This window comes from Calonectris borealis, chromosome 25 (genome assembly GCF_964195595.1).
Source record: "Calonectris borealis chromosome 25, bCalBor7.hap1.2, whole genome shotgun sequence".
In the NCBI taxonomy this organism is placed as follows: Eukaryota; Metazoa; Chordata; class Aves; order Procellariiformes; family Procellariidae; genus Calonectris; species Calonectris borealis.
In genome coordinates this window covers 1,991,873-2,013,510 of record NC_134336.1, presented here as the reverse complement: position 1 = coordinate 2,013,510, position 21,638 = coordinate 1,991,873, and the positions used below count along the sequence as shown (strand labels likewise).

Sequence of the window (21,638 nt, the reverse complement as noted above, 5' to 3'; positions counted from 1 at the left end):
TCACTTCAGAAAGCACAAGGAATGGAACCCAAGTCCAATTTCTTGCTTATCGTAAGGCTGGAGTTGCTGCTTTCAGACCAGCATATAATTGGCCCAAGAAGAGAATTTGAGAGTGGTGATCAGCCACTCCAGAAACCCGTGCTGCATTGGGTTCTGAATGGAGCGTATCTTTGAATACTTTCATGCACTCTCTGGGCCTGCGTGCATCCACGGGAGAGGACAAGAAGGGGCTTTCAAAGGGAGGGGCAGGAGCTTCTTTTGCATTCTTTAAAACATGCCTACCTGTATCCATAGTGCTGCAGAGAAGTAAAAGCTGGAAGAGCTTTTCTTTCTGATGGGAGCAAACCTGTCCTGGAAGATAGCCTTGGCTCCACTCCATATCGCCAACTAGAAGCATTCTGGGGAACGGGCTTGCTTCACTTAGAGTAGGAAAAATCCTTCTCAGCTCCAAATAGCGTGTTTTTTATTGAGAGCCTCTTCCTGTTTTACAGCCCTATTTGTTTTTGCTGTAAAAGATGGTGAAGCACCTTGCACAGCAGTTACTAGTTACACACACCAGGTTCAGCCAAGCCCTCTGTTCCCTTCCAGTGCTGCACTGCATGGGGAGATATGGACTGGGTTTGTAAAGAGTGCTTTGCTGTGGGACAGGGCCAGTGGGTTCTGAGAGCCCCTCACAAACACATTTCTAGGACAGGCTGCGATCAGCCTCTGGAGCATCTTGCACCTGCAGAACCTCAGCTCCTTGGTAGTCTTCTTTAAACAACCGATTCCTTCAGGCAGTTTCTAGTCTGCTTCCTTCCCTGACTGCATTTGTAAAGGAAAACACAACAGCAATCACCAGGCAACACATTATTGTATTATTCATGCCCCTAGTTGAGAGTGATTGAGGTGGGGAAAAGGAGGAGAAAAACCCTGCAAAATTCATGACAGCTTCCACACCACAGAACCTCACGGGATTTGGGATATTGTGGCTTTAATTGGAGCTAATGGGTCCCTGTTGCATAAGAGATGTCTTTGAGCGGATGTGCTGAATGGCTGCAGTTCCCTGCCTGGAGTGTTGGGTTGATCAGAATCCGACCTGCCTGGTGCAGGTCTCCGAAGGAGGCAGCGTGAGTCAGTGGGGAAGCCCTGGGGGTGAGCTGCAGCCATGACCTGTGCCGTGACACACCGCTTCTGCTCTCGTGGCCTCGGTATCACTTTACACTTGTTCTGTCTTGTCCGTTGAGGCTACAGATTGTGGGGCAGAGGCTTTCCTACCCGTCGCCTCCTGTGGTACCTGACACATTTCGTCTCTGATGTCAGTGGTTGCTGCAATACTTGGGTGGAAATGCAAAGGAATTATTGTAACCTATTTTAGCACGGACATATTATAAGCACAAGCACAACTTATCAATTCAAGGCAATGATTTAATTGTTGAATGTAATTTGGTATGTTACTTTGTTTTTCAAAGCACACAACTTTCTAAAGACCAGGGAAATACGATAGGGAAGGAGATGCCTATCTGTCCAAGGTATTTATAGACCCTGCTATCTTAGTACCTGATATCTTACGTGTTTATCCTTGCACTGCATATTGGTTATTAGGCATAGGTTTTTTTCCACTTTGCAGGGTGTGGGGAAAGGGGAAAGTAAATGTAGACTGCGTAATGGCTTCTTCAAGGAGGAACTTAAGGTGGAGCAACACTCTTGCATTTTCTAGAGCTCTCTAGTTCCTGAGTCATCCTCCTTCTGGATGGAAATCACTAAAGCTTCAGTCCTGCCACTGAATCTTCAGGTGCAAGTCCCATGGCCACAAAGAACAAAAATAGTTTTACTGGGGCTTTCTTCCAATAATATGGCTTCCGTATTATTTTCCCATTTGCTAGCCTGTCTGCTTTGCAGCAGTGTCCAGCCGTGCTGTTGAATGCCACCAATTTCAGCGTGACTCCCACAGACGCAGAAGGTGTCTATGGGTGGATCAGTTTTCTGAACCAGGGGGCTTTAGCTTCCCCTCTAGTGATGGTTGATGGCTGTGTAGGACAGTGCAGAAGATGGCCTTGTAATCATCAGCAGAATGTCTTTAAAGCGTGATTGTCAGAGAGTGAACTCTCTGAGAGAGCCCATAAAGTTGGATAGTAAGTAAAGGACAAGCAAGGCTGAGCTGATACCGTCTAATTAACTTCCGTTCCAGGCTGCATTGTTTTCTGTGCTCAAGCATGGTTTCTTCCAGATTTAAAGTGATTATGAATATCAGCACAATGACAAAATGCTGCTTGTGAAATCAGACTTTTGACAGTAAATGGTTATTTGTTTTTTTGCACGAAAATATTGGCTTATCCAGAGTGATACAATTCTCTCTTCTCTTTCCCCTTCCACCTTCACTACTGCCTGATTTGTGCATGTAGTTTAATTAAAATCATACAGTATTTCCACAGCTTGGTACGTCTCTGCTGCTAGCCTTGTATTTGATTTATATACAGCATTCCAGTGAAACTGCCTGGAAAAATTAAATAGACATGAATCAACTTGCCGCAGGCTTTTGAAATCAAACATTTCATAGCTAACTCCCTGTGGACATCTCCTTTCAGCCTGATGCAGGATAAATGCTACTGTAAGCTGCTAAGCACAGGGCTATGTTAAAATGCAGTCATTAGGTTTGGGTTTTATAATTGTAGTTGTTTGCCAAATCATAGCTTAGGAGCCAGGGAGCACTTTGATTCATTACTTATGATTATATGATTATTAAAAAAAGAAAACCAAAACTACTTGGGCTATTAGACTTCAATTTTTTTGTCTTGGCCTTTGGAATGAATCTAAACCAGTGGCAAATGTCAGATGTTTTTAAAAACAGTTTCAGTATAACTGTGTTTGATGAAGCTATTGTAAATGCTTTTTCTGTCTGTGTTTTATCTGGAGGTGTAAGCTGTTAGCTCTTAGATAGATACTTATTCTTAGCTGAGCTGCAGCTCTTTTCAGAAGCTTAGTACATCATAAACAAAGTTAACTCCTTATCAGAATCTCAGCCTTAGTCTTTATCAGTGTGACTTAAAATAGACCAAAGCAAAGTATCATGCAGGAGAAAACCTGAAACACTAGTGCTGTTATTCCATATTTACATATATGCCTTTCTTAGGACTAAGAATGAATATCCAAAAGTGAAAGCCAGTTCTCTGTCTTTCAGCACGGAGACTCAAAACGAGGAGACCGCAGACCGCTGCTGGCCCTGTGCATCCTCCATCAGCAGCGCTGTGCTGAGTTCTGCCGGCAGATAGCTGGGTCGGTCCCAGCAGCAGCTACGAGCCTTGCGTTGAATTTCCAAAAGGAGAAGCAGAAAGGGAAGAAATCTCCTTTGTGCCTCCTGAATTGTCTGCTGGGAGCCCACCGATTCCCATGCACAAGCGTGCATTGAAATGCCTATTTCATTCAGAGCTGAACTACTCTGCTGTTAGTCACGGTGGAGCTCCTAAGATGTTTCTCATCCTTCCTGCCTCATGCTAGATGGGAGTTAATCAAGAATTACCAGCATTATGGAAGACAGAAAGAGCCCACTGTGGGATTTGGGCGCAGCTGTGTCCTTTCAATAATTTATAGTAAGTCTTGGGCTCTAATAACCTAATCACAAGGATTTGGGGAAGGAGGCAATGAATTTGTTTGTTTCCTCCCAGCCACAGGTGATATTAAAGTGAAGAAAGAAGAAGTAATCCCCTTTTCTGATTTCTCTTATAAAAGATATGCAAATAGTATTAGGGGCTGATCAAAATGCCAGTGATTACTGGATTGCTAAGAGCGAATACTAAAGCAGTCCCTCTGGAAAGCAATGCTGTTGTGGCTCATAAGTGCCAGTTGTGAAGATGCCTTCTGCTGTTAGATAGCAAAATGCTGTAGGTTGGAATCATCTTTAAGATCATCCATGGAAGTACGTTGGTCCCATCAGGAGAATTTGACTGAGGGATGCAGGGTGTGGCCTTGGTTAGGACAGTTTAGGCAGACTGGGATGCTAAACACAGTGGGTAAGAGGTGAGCTGAGGCTCCTTCAGAGAAGTGCAGAATGATGCTTGGAGAAGCGGGGATGCAATATCTGACCCAAAGACATTAACTTGGCTTGATAGATACTGTGTTGTGAGTTAAGCCGTGGGGATTACTTCTCTGTGCTGTCTGCTGTCATGAGTGGGAGGTGGGAGAGTGTAGTGTGTGTCTCCGTGGTGTTTTGCAGACAGAAGGCAGCAGTCTGAGCTGGCTGGATGTGAGGCAGCCACGCATGGGAGGCAGCGCTTAGGGAGCCCAGGCTCTGGTGGAAGGGAGGAACTGGACTTTGAAACAGGCTTTCATGGCTACAAGACCTCCATCCTGCGCTGCAGACCAGGCTGCGTGGGACTGCCTTGCAGCTGCCGCCAAGAAGCCATGCATAGCTCCACAGCAGAGCTGGACTGCTCCAGAGCTCAGCTTACGCACGGTAACTCGTTAAACCACTCTACCTTGTTTGTGCATGAGAAATCTAAGGGAAAGGTAAAATGGCAAAGGAGTGGGAAGGTCTGGAAGAGATAAGCAGGAGATGCGTAAAGGAGGAACGCACCAGTGATGTGTTGGTGGATCATAAACTGGAGAAGCGTCTGGCAGGTGTGTTTGTGAAGAGTGCGTTGAACTGGGTTCCTCGCTGCGCTGTGTGCGGAGCTGGCGTGGTCGGCGAGGCGGGTGTCAGCCATCCCTGCCTTCCTGACCTCCGGAAATCCTGCTGCGTGGAAGAGAACCTGTCATCTCATGTTTGCAAGTGCTTTTCAATTTAATACATTTTAATCAGAAAATTAATCCGGAAACACCAGTTCAGCAAGATAATTGAACAATGAAGAGACACAATAATTACTGTTTAGTCTAATTAACTTTGTTAAGTCTTTATTGGGAACAGAGACTTCCTGAGTGAAACTTATTAAATGGTTCTCCCTGGAAAACAGAATCCCCATCAAAAAGCCTTTGTTCCTCATGCTGTTCGTTAGGAATTGGGTGCCTGTCTTTAAATCATGATTAGAGAAGTCAGCAGGTGGGTTTTGGGAAAACTGTAAGTTACCTTTCAGTCCAATCTCCTACATCTTCAGTTCATTTACATCTCTCCAATCTATTGCTCTCCTCCTTGCTTCTTCCCAGGTAGGCAGGATTTGATTGCCAGCAAAACCTACGGGCCTGTGCAACCTATGGTGCTGCATCCACGTTTGGCTTTGTTCCTATCTCTCATCTTCAGGCGTGTGGAAAATGGACAAGTGATTGGGGATTATCAGCAAAGAAACGCCGAGGGACTTTTTTTTGCTGCAATAAATGTATATAAAAGCACCAAAATCTTTGGAAGGGCTCTGACAGGACGGAGCTGTTGGGAAGCCTCCAGCACTTGAGGGGTACATCAAGGGGGTTCGTGGTCCTGCAGGTGGGGTCTGGGGAAGGCCAGGTCTGAGATGGAGAGGCGTCAGGGTAATTGGGCATTGTCAGAGCCATGATGTTACTACTGAATATTTGTATAGGGCCAGAAAATTCAACCTCGGTGAAAAGCTTTCAGGAACGAAACCTGTCTTTGTGTCTTGTTTTGTGCTCCTTCGCTCTGACCTCTGTGCTTGCAGAGGACTCAAATAAATAAGCTGTGTTCATTGAAGAATATTAATGGGCATAAGGAGCAGCATATGCCTGGGCACAAATTAGCATGAAAGAGTTAGTCTGTCTGGTCCAGTCTCTCCTCTGGTTTTGCTTTGCTTTGTCTTCCTGGTAAGGGCATAGCATTAAATATTTATAATTTCAGAATGGACAATTAAAAGTAAATATTGAAATAAACTTGATTGGCTTTTGATCTGCTGAGAGAGCCCTTTGGCTGGCCACAGTCCAATAAGCAACTGACCCACCGGTAGCTTGTGCATTATTCATATTAGATTAGGTCAGAAGATGAGAGAGACTCAGGATATCGACCCTTTAGGAGAAGCATGAAGGAATGTGATTTAATAATCTGTGGCTCGTGGGATTATCTTCTCGAGGCAGCGAGCTATGAACCAGGGAAAACTCAGGAGCTTAGATCTTGCTCTTAGTTTTGGTCATGCCAAACCTGAGACATCCTTTTATAGCCAAGGGATTTACATCCATGTAGCTGGGCAGTCTAGCTTCCCTGGGGACAGAAGTGCCTAAATCAAGCTGCGATCCCTTGGCTATTTAAGATGAGGCTATTTTGTTTTCTGTCAATACTAATTGTAAACTACAGAGATACTTTTACAGTAGAGCAGGTCTGCCTTTTCCAAAATCCAGGTATTTTAATGAGCAATTTTTAGCGAGAAAAATGCTCTGAAAGAATGTTTTTCTACTTCTCTGTTTCTCGCAAGCTCAATGAGCATGACAGGATCTCAGACTGTACCCAGTGCACTCTGCCTCACTTCAGACCTTAATGTTTTCATTACAACTTAGGGTACAGGCTTGCTCCCCACAAATCCTGTTATCTCCTACAGTTAATTTGTGCAACTAATAGCCTGAGTGTTTTGAATTTCTTGTCAGTGAATGGCATTGTAATTGAATTTCTAATTTATTTGGTCCAGTTTATAATTAAAATAAGTACTCTCACTTATCGTTGTACGTTGCTCTTGGGTTTTTCCACCCGTGTCCTGCTTTTGAGGCTGCAAAGCAGTCTGCGTTGTATTCAGCCCCGAAGCGCAATGGAGACAACTTCATTACTCGTCGTTTTTCTGGGTCAGCCAGTGACGGTCGTTGTTTTGTTGCGCTGAAGCACTGCGTATCTTCACGACACAAGACGTGGGTCTGTTGGGAGCAAGTGTTCTTGGAGAGCACAGCCTAACAGCCTTGCCTACTTGTTTATTTTCTTCTTTCTCCTCTCTTTCAGTTAATTATTGTGTAAACACTGCTGGTTACTGTAGGATCACTCTATGCATCTGGCAGCAGCATTCGCCTTTCACCAGGGAGAATCAACTCTCAAGACACCTTCTGATTTAATTTTTCTCTCCCATCGTCTCCTGTAGCGTCATATAGAAAATAAAATTGCTAGAGCTTTAAAACACTTCCCTGGCTGAACAAGAGAGTTAATTATTACTTAAGAGGGACAACTGGGCAAGGTTAAAAGCTGTGAAATAAAAGAGAGGAAAAAATAAAAAGTTTGAATTGCAAAGAGGGGGGGAAGGAAAGAGATGATACACTTCTACGGAGCAATATTTGCAGTTACAAGGTGGAAGAAAAGTAGAATAATCCTTTTTCATTTCCTTTTCCTTCCTTCCAGGACAAGTAAATTGCTATTTTCTCCTTCAGAAGGAGAGACAGGAACCCACTAGTTTTGTTTCAGCCCACTTTGGTGACCATGCAAATGATTTGACTCACTATGCCTTGAAGATATATACCATTAACCTTTGTGAAGCTGACTGTGATGTTCTGCAAATCACATCTTAAAACTGCGCTTTGCTGTGCTGTCCTAAAAACTAAAACCCCTGTGGCAGCAAGTATCTTTTGTCTTGTGCCTGTACAGCAAACAACACAGTGCGGGATTCAAGAGCATGATGGAAAGGGCAGGGGATTCCCTGGGTACCAACACAAAGCAAATAATTAAGAATACCATACATCCTCAATAGGGCCTTCAGCCTATTCTTCAAGGCAGTTTTGCCCCTGTAGACAGTCATCATTTGGCTGTGCGTAGAAAACCCCAAAGACAAAGATAGTCATACTGCGTTGGGTCTGCTCCCCAAATCTTATTCCACACCTTCTTTCCCTTACTCAACACCAATGCAGAACAGAAGTTGTATATGGGTACACAAGTCTTGCTCTAGCAAGGAGTGTGTTTCCCAACAAAGGCTATTCCTTCCTGAACTCCCAGAGCCTTTGTGTTTATGCTGTGACATATGAGATTTACCTCACCTCACTGTTCAGAGCCACAAATACTTTTACTGCTCAATAGGTAGCAAGTCACAGTCTGCTGAAAAACTTGCACCATGCTGCTCGGTTTTATCCTGTACCCTGCAGAACAGCTTTTTCACAGCTACTTGTGCTGCCTATTTCTTTTGTCATAAAACTTCTAGTGCTGTGCCTACAGCACTCACCTACATGTCTAATTTCACTTCACTGTAACAGGCAGGCTACAGAATCTTTAATAAATGCTCGCTGGTCATTAAAGCCGTATTTACAGAGACTTAACAGCTCTGTAATAGGTATAGAACTTGCTCTGCAGAATTGTTACTGCATAAATATACCAGAATAAGCAGCTGGTAGTTAAAAGCTTTGTAATGCATGGAAAGCTGTAATTTGCTGATTAACAAAGGTTGATTGCAATTGTATTGCAATATCTATTTCCTGGCATCACCAGAAACCTGACCTATATCCAAAAGGGCCAAATGAAAGGAAAACACAGGGGAATGACCAGTAGCTGGAGGAGTTTTGACCCGTAATGTTGAATTGTTTTCGGTGGAGATGGGTCTTTGGAATGCTGCAAGCCAGCTGTGGCGGGACTGGATTCTCGTGGTGTAAGTCAGCATGCGTCTCCTGTCAGTGCGGCTTTGCACCAGCTGAAGCTCAAATTCATGGAAGGCTAACAAAAGCCCTGCTTTCTTTTCTATTCTTGCTGATTTTCTATTGCTAATTTGTTGGAGTTCCTTAGCAAGTCACTTCACCCCCATCTGTCTCTTCCTTCTGGGCTTTCACTTTCAAGGTTGCCGGCATTTCAGGATGCTGTTTGCTCAGAACCTGGTGTATGTGAAACAATTTTTTCTGAAGCTTCTGTATACCTCTGCAGTATAGATTAATATACTAATAGTACTGAACTCTTCCTAACTGCTAGGATTTCAGTAGGATGTAGGTTTACCTTTTGCATGAACAGCCCTTTCACCCAAAGGTGTCTTCAGCATCTTTTAGTCTTTATTTTAAATTATGTCCCTGCTTAAAAAAAGAGAAGAAAAAAAAAAGAGGAGTCGGGAACATAAATTAAGCCTTCAAATGCATGTGCAGTTCTCTGTGACACAAACTTTGCTCTTGGGGTTTATGATGCTAATAAAATACTATTCACTGCTAACAGCTCCTTCCTTCCTAGCCTAACAAACTGAGACAAATAAGTGCATGTATTGAAGGAGTTCACATTTTACGTCTCTTTGCATCAATATGGCCCTGCTTTATTGACATTTTTATGTAGAAACTGGATAGTCATGCCTGGACTATATTAACTATTATTTATTATTTGGACTGAGGACCCGAGCCCTCCTTGTTCTAGGTGGTTGTACATACAAATGAAAACTGTTTGTATCTCAAAGAGCCTCTAAATATTATGAGAGTCAAGAACTAAGTGGGATAAAAAGATGCAGTGGGCCAGTTCGTGTAATATGTGATGGGGACCAGCACGCACAGCCACCGCGAGCGTTGGCCTCAGGCTGTGAGGGGGAAATGTTAGGTGAGGGTTTGTGGCATGTAGAGGAGGTTCCTGCGGGAGAGCCTTACCTGCAGGCGTTAATGAGAAAACCACAGTAAAGGGTCCACTGTGTCCCAAACTATCCACTCGACCAAAGCGCTTGTGTCTCTGCTGAGGACCTGGACTCTCTTAGATTTAAACTGTCAGGTACTTACAAAGGCAGTTATTTTAAGTGATCAGCAATAATAATTTTTTGTCATCTTTAAAATAAATCACGTTAGGAACTACCTGAGCAGGGCAGCATAAGTAATTAGAGTCAGAATCCTGGATACATGCCCTAGCTGGCTCCAGCACCGCTTATGAATTACAGAGCTACTATTCCTGATGAAATATTTGTTCTTTTGTTGCAAAATCTGGAGTGGCCTGTTGGGAGACCACTAATGGTAACTTAATCATGGGGCTTGGTACCTCGCTGGGGGCATCCAGGCAAGATCAAAGGGAGTCCCAGACAACTTGTCCAGGAAAGGGAGTAGAGAGTCAAGCCCCATGTCTTAGGAGATATGGATTTAAAGACTAGACTGGTATTAGTCTAGATTTTTGCATTAGAATCTGTGATCTCTATAATCCAAGTTGTCCCAGCTTCTTAGACAACTTCACGTGACTTTCTGTCAGACATATAGTAATGCTTTCCTCTTGTTTTCTTGCCCAGCTTCTTGCTGACCTGGAGTAATGACAAATGCCTCTGTCTGATCCAGAGATTCATGTACGGAACCATTTGGGGAAACCGCAGTGGAAACCCAATGCAGAAATCAGCCCTCAAAATGGAATTAACCTTTAGGAAGATCTCATAAGTGGTTTGTACCCTTCAAGGTATTCTGTGAATCGTTGTCAATACAACTAGGCTGATTTAAGCATTTGTCACATAGATAAGGAAGAGTCAAATTCAGTTCTCAGTTATACGAGTACAGGGAGATGGGAGGGTAAACCTGTGGAAGGTCTGCCTTCCCATCTTGTTGACTTTCCTGGATTTCACCTCGGTGCTGCTCCGATGGGGACAGCCCCAGCTCCACTAAGAGTGGGGGAGTGGGTCTATCCCAGCAGGGATGCTTGAGTTGGCATGTAGTGTGCAATTTCCTTATGCCTAGGAAATCTCTGCACTTAATTTGCTCTCTTTCTAGGTCCTAGACTTGTTTCTAAAAATACAGCTTTATTCTTCATGTTCACTTCTTAAAGGAAAATGACAGAAGATAGAGAGGGAGAAAATGCTATAAACTGGGACATTTTGTTACCACATTCACTGCACATCTGGGAGCTCTTCTGGTACATAATTGCTGCATAATGCTGTTCGCAAGCTATAGCCTCATACACGTCCTCTTGGAAGCTGTTGTAATGCTGGAAATTGAGCGTGACCTATTGGTCAGGTATACGACTTACAGAGTGGAAAACTCTTGGTTCCTTTTCTTTGCTCTGTGAGATCTTGGCCAGACCATGGCTATGCTAGTTTTTGAGGCTCAAAAAGCCTCATTGCTCCCAAATTCACTGCTGAGCGGAGGAAAGTGCCCTGTTTAAGTCCTAAAGATAATTCTGCAGTGAGACTGAACGCGTAGCGCTCTGCAAGGCTGTGATACTGGGAATCTGGGGGGAAGCTCCTCTGTATAACTGTATTTTCTCCATTGCAAACATCAGCTTATAACAAAGTCGAGAAATTATTCCATTGTTTTTGTTATTTAAGGAAGGAAATCTGACCACAGAAATGTGTTATCCGGCAACCTGGATGTGATTAAGAAACAACCACTGTGCTGTGTGTTCTCTTTCTTCTCTTTCAGCAAAAGAAAAAAAAATTCAAAACATTTTGTTGAATTTCCTAACTTTTTAAAATGCAGTTTAAACAGAACTTTTAGGGGAAACGCCTGGTTAAGATTCTTCCCTACCTTTTCTTGGGATTGTGTACATCTTAGTTAATCCCAAAATTTGGGGGTCCCTCATCCAAGAAGACATGCCAGTTCTGGGGATAACTGCATGCAGCATTTGCTCCCCTTGCCAGTGGCAGGGAGACACGGTGTATTTTGGACATACAGTCTGATAATGGATGAATGCAAGTTTGAAGCAAAGATGACTGGGTAAACTTCTACCATCTTAACTTGGAAGTGGTGTCTGTCCATGCCACACGGTGAAGATGATAAATTGCAGTGAATTTGTGATCTGAAGCCATCAAATTTCCTCCCTGTCTTTCTTAACCTTGGGACAAATTAAATCAAATTCTGCTGTGAAGCTTAAAGACATAAAATTTGTTAGCTGTAACAGTATATTTTGCCAAGCAGTCAGAACTCCCTAGTATTAATTACTTGATTCAGTAAGTTAAACAAATGATGTGATATCTGGATTCAGGGGGAAGCCACCCAGGAGTATATAAAGGATGCAAAGATATTCTTGTCAGCAAACATCCGAACCCTCGTTGCTAATTTGCTGTGGAGAGCAATAATCTGTTCTAAAGCTGCCTCCATTCCTGAGCAATATCATACCAAGTATGAGCATCATTATAGGACTGCTAGAACAATGCATCAAAATAATAACCACTTGTGCGCTGAGTGGGGTGGCTGCTGGAGGTCCTTCCTTCCATCAGCTCTCCTCTTCTGGAGAGAGCAGCACTAGCTGAAGGTGGTGCCTCCTCTTCGCAGCCTATCGACTGCTTATCTTTGCTCCCCAGCTGTGATTAGTTTCTCCCAGCTCTGCAAACAGAAATGTATGAACGTCTCCTCCTCTGCTCCAGATACAGCCAGGTGAGTCCAAAGCAGCCTAGTGCGTAGGTTGAGGTAATCCTTGCTGCTGTTGGCAGTGGACTGGAGATCCTCTATCTGATTTCTTTCACAGGCAAAGCTGTGAAGATTGTTTTCCCCTACAAAAAAAAATCTTTCAAAGAGACCCAGGTCTAGGCAGGGAGGCACCAGCTGATGGAAAGTCTACCACTCCCAGGTTGTTCCAATGATTCATTACCCCATTTTAAAAATTGCAAGCAGTATTTTGAATTCAAATTTGGCTGTCTTTAATTTCCACTAAGAGATTTCTCTATGCTCATCTCTGCTAGATTAAAGAGCCCTCAGTATCTGATAGTTTCTTCCTGTGAAAGTGCTTGTGCACTATAATCAAATTATCTTTTGAATTTCTTCCTGATAAGTTAGAGAGATGAATCTTTTCCCAGTCTTCATTGTGAGGCATTTGTTTCCAGTCTGAGTCACTCATGCCTTCTCAGCGCCCCATCTCCAGATTTGTCTTGCAACAATACACAGATACCGCAGATAGGTGTAGTACTGTTACACGGAGCTCAGAAATAGCCCACGGCCCCGGGTGTTGGTTCAGGTACCGCGCTGGTTCTCCATGCTGGCTCAGGCGGGTCTGGAACAAGCCTGGGACATGACACTAGTGCAAAACTGGTCAGAAAACCAACTGCCTACATCTAGCTGTTGGGGTAGAAACCTGTAAGAAGCGGTTGTAGTGTTTGAAACCAAATTTCATTTGCAGCAACACCTTTCTAATGCAAAGCTGTTATTAATGAATCTGGGGGAAATCAGCCAGAGCGCGCCTCATAAGTCTTGATTTGAAATGCTTTTTCACTGTTCCTATGTCTCAGTTCAACTTCGATCTGTCATTTTTTTTCCTCCCCTATTTCTTTCCTTTCTGGTGGAAGATGGAGAACAGCTACTGTGAAAAAGGTGCTAAACAGGCACCTGATTTATTATCTTCATTATTTTACTGAAGCAGCCATGTTTGGTATTATCCTCTAGGCAGTCGGGGCATGTTTGTATTCAGTCCAGTGCTATGAGGTCGATCCTCCACTGGGAGCTGGGTGTTTCCATCCCAGCCTGCTTGCTGGGATGACCATTTTGTCCAGCTTATTAAATCCAAAGCAAAGCTTTCAAAGACCTTTTCTTTAAGAATTTTTTTTTTTTTAATGAAGACCATATTAAAAGGGCTAAGAATTGTGGCTATTTTTAGAAAAGATCAGGTATTAAAATGCAAAAAAGGAAAGAGAGGCAAGGTGGATAGGGAAGTTGTTCTTGCAGTACAATGTTCATCTCATTAGCTCTCTCTGCCCTGAGCAGCATTGCACACTTGCTCTGGTATTAGACTTAATTTATACTATAAAAAAGAAGAGGGAGAGTTTAAAAAAAAAATGCAAAAGCTCAATCCTGCCAGATGCTGAGTGTTTTCTTGTGAAGCGCTGAGTTGGCAGAAGTCAGAGCTGCTCAGCACCTCTCGAAACACTCCTCCTCCTCTTGCTTTATTGTCAGTTAGTCTGCAGAGCTGGGCATAAAACAGCACAGGAGATTTCCAATAAATGAAAGTCGTGTCCAAGTGTTAAGATACGGATACTTCACTGTACAGTCATTCCAGAGGGTGAAATGCTAATTTGTCATCAATCCTATGGAAAAGGGAAAAAAGATGTTATGGTAGAGGAATACGGAGCTCCTACATCCAGAAGAATGGAGATGAGAAATGGTGGAGGGGATAGTGTTAGCCCAAGAGATACACCCACGAAACATCCTTTCGTTGCTGCCCCAGCTCCACTCTCGCTCATTGCTGTCCCGTGAACATAGACTCCAGTGGGTTGTGTCAGCATCGGTCTGGGAGCGAACAGGCTTTTGAAGAAGCGTTTAGACCTTAAAGTCATCACTCAAAATTAGTGCCATGCGTTCTGGCCCAACACTTCCTGGCCTTATACAGGGCAGCAGACAGCATCTCCTTGGAGGGTTTAAAGCTGCAAGTAAACTGTAGGTTCATAATGTTGCAGTAATACATAAGGTGATGCAAAAGTGAGGGGGGCGGTCACTGCCAGCTCCCTCTGTACCTGCCTGGTAAGAGGTAATCTTCTTCCAAAGGGTTATTCGTGTCTCAGATGGTCCTGGGGATATACAGCACGTGGTAGATGACTGTCCGGCTCTCCCAGGAATGGTACATGGTAGATAAAAAACGCTTGTGGACAAAAACTGCCTCCTACTCTGAATATGATCCCGGAATTATATAACATGGCCTTGATCTTTGCTGTGAACTCAAATCCTAATCAATAGTAATAATTAACAGTAACAAATGCAGAAGCAGAGATCAGAGCCTTACAGTGACTCAGGCTTGCGGGTGCTTTACTAGCACAAGGCCATGCAATACTAGTGCAGCTGTGTGCATGAGGACTGCAAAACAGTGGCTGCTGTGACCTACAGAAGCTCTCTGCTCATTCCGAGAGCCGTTGGCTCAGCCTCTCGCTGAGCAGGACTGCTTGGAAGGGCCGGAGCATCAGTGAATGCAATCGTGACTGAGGTGGAGGCTGAATCAAGAGAATAATTTCCTTTTTAAACCAGAAACTTAAGCAGTAAGTTGAGTTTTAGAGAGTCCCGCAGTCCTTCAGAAGACACCTCGTGCCTATAAACAAGCACCCCCATCTCTCCCGTACGCCATAAAATCCCTCAGTAACGATCATCATGACAACTATAAACCTGTTGTTTCCATTCTCTGTGATTTATTGAGCTGGTGGAAAAGGTGAGGCTGCTGTTTTATTGGGATGATCAAATGTTTGCAGAGGGAAAATACAATCTGCATTCCTCCAAGGCTACTTTTATACATTGAATCATGAATACATTTCCTTTCCCATTAGCAATTTAACATTGTAGGACACAGAAACACTTCTTCAAAGTGATTTTTTTTTTTAAAGTAGTGTAAAGTGCTATGGGAGTGAATGCAAGAGCCCGTGCAGCCATGGGAAAGCTAGTGCTGGAGCCTTCCCCAAACGGAGTAGGGTTTTATTTTTCTCAGACAATTTTGAAAGTTCGAGTTTTCATTCCTAATGGGGATGAAGCCACATTGCAGAATGCCAGAAGCCTCCACAAAGCAGCATTTTCCTTCTCTGGACAGCTCTGATAGAGATAATCACCTGCCGTGCCCTCCTGAGATGTTGCCCGCCTGCCTGTGATAATGCCAAACAGGCGGGGTTGAGCAGCCACGCCATGTACAGGACAACTGAGGAAAGAGGACTTTGGTCCAGAGAGAAAAGAGGATAACGGAAAACAAGTCCTTTGTGCCTCTGATGCGCTGGATCAGCCAGGCACACACAGAGAGGAGATAAATGATGCATGGGGCTAGCATGGATTTTAGCCTTGCATTATCTGGCCATTTCTCTGTGTTAAATACTTTTCATTGTTTTCTACTGAGTTAAAGGTCTACACAGGTACTCTAGAGATACTGTATTTAATAGTTTGCAAATGTGTAATCGAATACATTTAATAATAATTGGAGTAACCAGCACGCTGTTGTAATTGACCTAAATGTTTCTTACTAATTACAACGACTACAGTTCAGAAATCGTTCACAGGCTAGAAGTGCTTTATATCGGGAAAAACAAGCTGGCCTCAATCTGTGACACACATCAGTGTTAACACAGTAATGTCCAAGAGCAGATTTTATTTTATCGTTATATTTCTTTGCATTTTCTGGGAATATTGGAGCTGGAGGGATATAAGGAAAATGTTTCTTGGTCATAGCAAGGGGTTAACTGTGCTCTGTTCTCAGTTCTGGGAAAGAGGTGAGCTGAGAAATGGGTGGCAGAGGTGGTCGGTGCTGGGTTTCAGAGCCAGCCCTGGGAGAGGGGTTGAGCTGGGAACCTGCTGTGTCCTGTGCGCCATTTAGAGGGGCTTCCCTTTCAAAACATTGCAGATGCTGACAACTCTTTCATCGCTGCAAGACGCTGACTGCCCTGTACGTTGTGTGTGCGCACCTGCCTGCTAGATCTGCCTGCTTACCATTCCCAAATGTTGTAGGTTTTTCTTTTTTATTTGAATGTTCGCCTCTCTCTTGGGTCACAAGGTCTGTGACCTTTCTTCAACACAGATGTCACCTGGTCACACTTCCAGCAAAGATAATGTATCTAGATCCATTTGATTAAATCATCTAGGATCTCTCTCCTAAGGGTACTCATAAAACTTCCTCCATCTTACATCTTGTGTTGTCATTTATACTGCTACAAAATGAATATGAAACACTTCCGTGAAAGTTAAATGAGAATTTCTTCTTGGGATTTTGTTTCTGATTTATGCACTGATATAAATTGTTGGGGAATAAAATCAGGCCCAAAGCATTTGTGGCTGTGAAATCCCCATGTTACAGAAACACCACTGCGACACCCCCATCCACCGCTTCGGGACACGTGAGCGAGTGCCTCACTGAAGGACTGTGAATTTTGTGATTGATGGCAGCCAGGACAGTGTTTGATGTTAAGCACTGTTCAAGTGCTTTGCTGGACCAGAGCCAGGGAGCTGATTTTTGCAGCCTTGATCCTGTGCAGCGTCCTTAGCCGTGCTCACTCAGCCCCACGGGACCTGGGCAGTTAATCACCAGAGAAAGTGCTACTTGGACAAGCAGCGCTTCGCAAGAGTGGCAGTCCAAGGCACAGCTTCTGTGCGTGAAGCTCATCTCAACAATGTTCTTACGTACATTAGGTCAGAAAGAGATATTGTGGGCCAAATCCCTAGCTGGCATTAATCAGGAGAGCTCCACAGCTGGAAATGGAACTGATGGGACAGAGCCAGCTGAGGGTGGCTGTCTTCCGAAGAGATTCACTGTGCAGCAGGACAGCAGGTCCCCCAGCAGAGCAGCTCTCCCCAAAGTAATGCCACCCACAGCCATCCCTTACCCAGCATCTCTGTGCAACACTTGCCAGTTCCTCCAGAAAAAAACATCAGCCCCTTTCCTTCAAGGAAGAGAGACTGGCTAACATGAGAGCAGCTCACGCTCACGCACAAATCCCTGGGAGGCAGAGCACTGGGTAGCATGACTCAAATTGCCAGGGAGGCAGAGAGGTTGACTTCATAGGAAAATCAAAAGAGAGCAGTTAAAGGCCTTGGCAGCTGGTTGCCCAAAGCGACCACAAACATGTGTCTCGCCCTGGTAGGTCTCATCAGCACAACTCAAATGTCATCTGATCCTGGCAAGTGAGAGGGAGAAAAAGATGACCGCTGGAAAATAATGAGAGCGCTGCAAGGAGGAAGGGAGCAGAGGAGAACAGTCCCAGGCAGGTTGTGTCCAATTTGTATTCCTCCTCGCCCACTGTTTGTCCAATGATATTAATTTTGGGGGTTATAATAAGTGCTAGTTTTGTAGCAGCACTAGTACTCCTAAATGCATGGGAGTAGAAAGCACCAGCCCCCCAAGTAGCTGCTGTGCAACTAGCAAAGGCTCGATGCAAGCCACTAAGCACTGCTCCAGAAAGGTTTTTAGGAGATAAAAGTTCAATTCCCAAATTTAACACGCGCTCTTCTGTGTGATCTCTGGGCAGTTCTCTTAATCCCTTTATGCCTTAGTTCTCGGGGCTTAAAGCATATTAGCGGTGGTTTAGGTACAGCTGATCCTGCATTAGGGGGATAGGGCTGTATACAACACTGAGAGCAGCCACATCAGAGGGGCAGGCAGTCTGCGTGCACTCGAAAAAGCCAGTGAGATGCCCGAGACTCTTCCACCCTTGTGTGCAGCATTCAGCATAATGAGACGTCAGCTCTCTGCTGGCACTACCCCATTGCATGGAGCTGGATCATTAGGCAGCGCCCCTGTATCATCTCTCTCCATCCAGGTTTGCTCCTGCCTGGAGGATTAATCCTGTTGGATTAATCAGCAGGTCCAGCTTGCAGGCAGGAGTGCTGGGCTTGCTCTGTGCTTCCTTTCACCACAAAACCAAGCTTTTTTTTTTTTCCACTGCCAATACATTGCAGGCTGAGGCTGAAGGGCAAACTTAAAGGAACATGTGTACAGGACAGCAGGTCGAGGATGGGGCACCCTCTCTCTTCCAGCCCAAGGCTTTATTAAATCCCCTTCACATCTCTGTGCACAGCTGAATAATGGGTATCTCTGCCATAGAAATATGTACTGCTTTCTCACTGCATTAAGCATTGGCTTCAAGTGAATTTCTCTCACAAGCAGAACTAATAAAAGGACTAAAACCTGCCAGATTCCACTTGACAAATGGCTCAAAGGAGGATGTCTTCTAAATGCTTTTAGCATTTGCAGTGATTGATCAGGGCGGGCTTAGAAGCAGCTGACCTGTTGAGTTTTTTCAGAGGGGGAATGATGGAAGGATGATAATGCTCCTTTCTTCCTGATCACTGTAATTTTTGCTTTTCTGCAGATAACATATCCAGTGTCCAGAAATCACCACCTGTATTTTGGAACTAGCCCAGGAATACAATTTAAATCCGTGCATACTAACTATGCGTCTATCTGTCAATTCACTATTCATATAGTCGCATGCTGGGAATCAGATGACGTGTGCTGTGGTTGTTGCTATAGACATGTAGAGAGAGACAGTCTTGGCCCAAAGTGCTTTATGGATCCGGAATGAAAGTCACACAACAGCTCAGATCAGAGCCTGGCATCAGTGACTACAGCCTGTTCCAGCAAGGGTCTGTCTGCAGTCAGGCACTTACTCTTCATTTAAACCACGTCAGTCTCTCCTGCAAAAGCTCTGAAAGCCCATGCTCGAAGATGGATGAATCTTTGCTTAGCTGGAGCAGGTAGGAGAGGGAGCTCTGGAGCTCTGGAGCAGGGAGCGGCTCCTGCTGGGCACACCCAGCGCCCACCTCTAGGCAATACAAACTGGCAAAGCTGGCAAGCGCGGCTCAGCAGCAGCCTGCCAGAACACTGGGTGAGTTGAACCATAAAGCAGAGGAAAGGCCTAAGGCTGGGGGGACAGAGCCTCCGTTTGATCTTCAGCAAGTCACTTCCTTTTAAGAAAGTCACGATTTCTCTCTTTCAGTAAAAATCAGGGGAGTAATACTCCTCCCAGAAGTAGAGTGCTTTGAAATCCTGGAGAGTTGCTGGATTTCCGTGTGATCTGTGCTAGCGTCTCTCAGCCAGACAAGATGAGGCAGGGATAGAGACTTGGTCTGCTAACTGCTGTAGTCATCCCTTAGACTTTTCTCATCAAGTACATTTTCAAGCCACAGTGACAGTTGTTTTCTCTTTATCTAAATAAAAAAAATATTTGATTAAAAGGAGACACACCGTGACCACATCAGGAAAACCGTCCTTTTCTTGCTGAGGATTTCAGATGCTTTATCTCCCTGGGGATCACAGTAAACCAGGCATGTGCTATCCGAGTCCAGACTGTCAGGTGGAAGAATCGATGGCTGTTCCTTGAGCTGTTTGTGCAGGTGAATGCTCTCTTGTTTAATTGATGTCCTATTTGTTGTTGAAGTGTTGCCCTTTTCTTTTTTTCTTCTCTTCTCTATTTCTTGCTTCTCTGTCCAGGAAGCAAGATTTGGTTCAATGATCGGTCACAATGATTAGCAAACAAGCTGAGAATAGGTGCTCTGGAACATGTTTGAAATCAGGCAGCTCTGCCTGACCCCCCTCTTGTCTCTGTCCCTCCCAGCAGCTTTCCCTGAATGCGTTAGGAAACTTAATGGAGACTTTCTGGAGGTAGATTTTCCCAGAGAGTCAGCAGCACAGCTGCCTGATTTATCATTGCGTGCAGTAGATTAGAGCAATTTCATGTTATACTCTTGAACCCCTTGTTCATTTTATGAATAACTCCTGTAAGTATCACTTCACAAGCTTATCCAGCAAAGTAAAGGGGAAGGGACACAGATGGGATGTCCATAAAAAATTGAGACCAAATTCTGTCTGCAAGTTGGATGCCTGGGGGTATATATATCCAGGTGGGCTGGTGCTTAGAGAGAGTAGAGCAGGCACAAAGCCACTTTTGCAGCTTCTCTTGTTCTCCCTGTGACTCTCTAAAGCACAGAGATGTGGAAGCAGGGCAGCAGCAGCATGTTCTCCGTTTCCAGCTGTTCTGCATCCTTGCAAAGCTCTGCAGGAGCCATTAAGGTGAGATATAACTGGAGTTCATTTAGCTTTCTGCAAGCTTTGAGCAGCTGAAGTACAATCTGCCTCCTTTCAAGCTCTGCGAGAGACTGGCCCTGAGATTCAGAGGCTGTGGATCTGTGCGGAGCGTCTGGAAGATGGGCAAGAGGAAGTTCACCCACGCCATCACCCGGGACAAATGCTAAGACAACTGGCCATGTTTAAAGGCCCCAGAGGAAAACCGCTGGCTGTCCCAGAGGGGAAGGTGGGGCCCCTGCTCCCCGGGGAGGCTGCCAGCAGGAAGATGTTAATCACTCTGTGGTTTGCACTCACTGGAGCGGCATTTTAATGAGCCAAGGACCTGCCTGAGGGCAGCTGGTTTAAAAAAAGCAGTAATGGGAGGAACCTGTGGCACATGGGCTGCTTCAGTACAGCACAGCCCATTGGCTTCATTTGCTCCCCCTGTGCCTGCTGGATCAGTCCCGGTTGTGGGTGGCTACAGTCTCAGGTGGCCCGTGCAGAGGGTGGTTTGCCACCACAGTGTCATTATTGGTTTGGTGCCACCCTGTCAGAGGGTGCATCAGTGCTGGATCATTTCAAAGCAACATGTCAACATGTTCCAGCTCAGCTGATCCACTTGCAGGTCCCGACTGAGATTAGTAACAATTAATATTGATGTGTCTTCATTAAGGGGGAAGGACTCTGCTGTCTTCTACCCTCTCCTGCAGCCACCTCTCCCCGCTGGCAGAGCACTGGCTCACGCAGAAGGATGCTCCCAGGCTGTGGCTGACCAGGAGACGCTCCCTGTGTGATTCTTGGTGGAGCGGTTCCTGTCGCCAGTCGCTTGGCTACTGCCCAGAGTAGCTTACTTATGCATGCAGTTTTCTATATCAAAATATGCGTGTTTAACTCAAGGATCTGTGCCCTAGTGAAGTAAAGTGTAGCTTTTCCAGCTCTCTCAATTTTTAATTGTCATGATAACCTCTCTCATTCCTTGCTGAGACATAAAGCCTGCACAGTCAGCTGGGATCTTCCCACCTATTTCTGTGGCTGCGGGGACTTGTCTTGAGATCTACTCTTGAGAAAATGTTGATGCATTTACTTGTAGTCACTGTTGAAGCAGATAATGTAAAGAGATCCCCTGGCCCTTTGTACTCACAATAGTTGGTCACTGAAGCACAAGCAAACTTCCTCTTTTTGGATTTTTTTTTGCACAATTAGGCCTAAGAATATTCTAAATCGGTTGAACTAGACTGAAATAAATGTGTCCAGCTGGGCTTTGGCATCAGCTGAAAACCATCTGAGCTGGTGCAATTGCTCAGTTCCTCCTGTGCTGGGAAGGTCTGGGTTCTTTAAGGGGAGCCCAGCACAGCTGGGGCTCGCTGTGCCCAGAGGGGCTGACGTTGTGGTACCCTGGGATGGGTGGGCAGCCCTTTCCTCAGGGCAGAGCTGTGGAGCTGGGCAGGCT

At 44.8% G+C, this 21,638-nt stretch overlaps 1 protein-coding gene across 6 annotated transcripts in view; it reads left to right on the top strand.

Moving 5' to 3' along the window:
* LOC142092783 (gap junction beta-5 protein-like) overlaps nucleotides 1-21,638 on the top strand; it is a 109,627-nt gene that overhangs the window by 6,104 nt on the left and 81,885 nt on the right. The window contains exons 2-4 of one of the 6 annotated variants that reach the window (XR_012677180.1): nucleotides 1,452-1,511; nucleotides 3,161-3,569; nucleotides 10,044-10,224. The exons of 3 other annotated variants lie outside the window; for them this stretch is intronic. The gene's annotated coding sequence lies outside the window, so the exon portion shown is untranslated. Of the gene's footprint in view, nucleotides 1-1,451; nucleotides 1,512-3,160; nucleotides 4,433-10,043; nucleotides 10,225-21,638 lie in introns of those variants that run through there. 2 more of the 6 variants (XR_012677179.1, XR_012677181.1) reach the window with 2 other exon arrangements.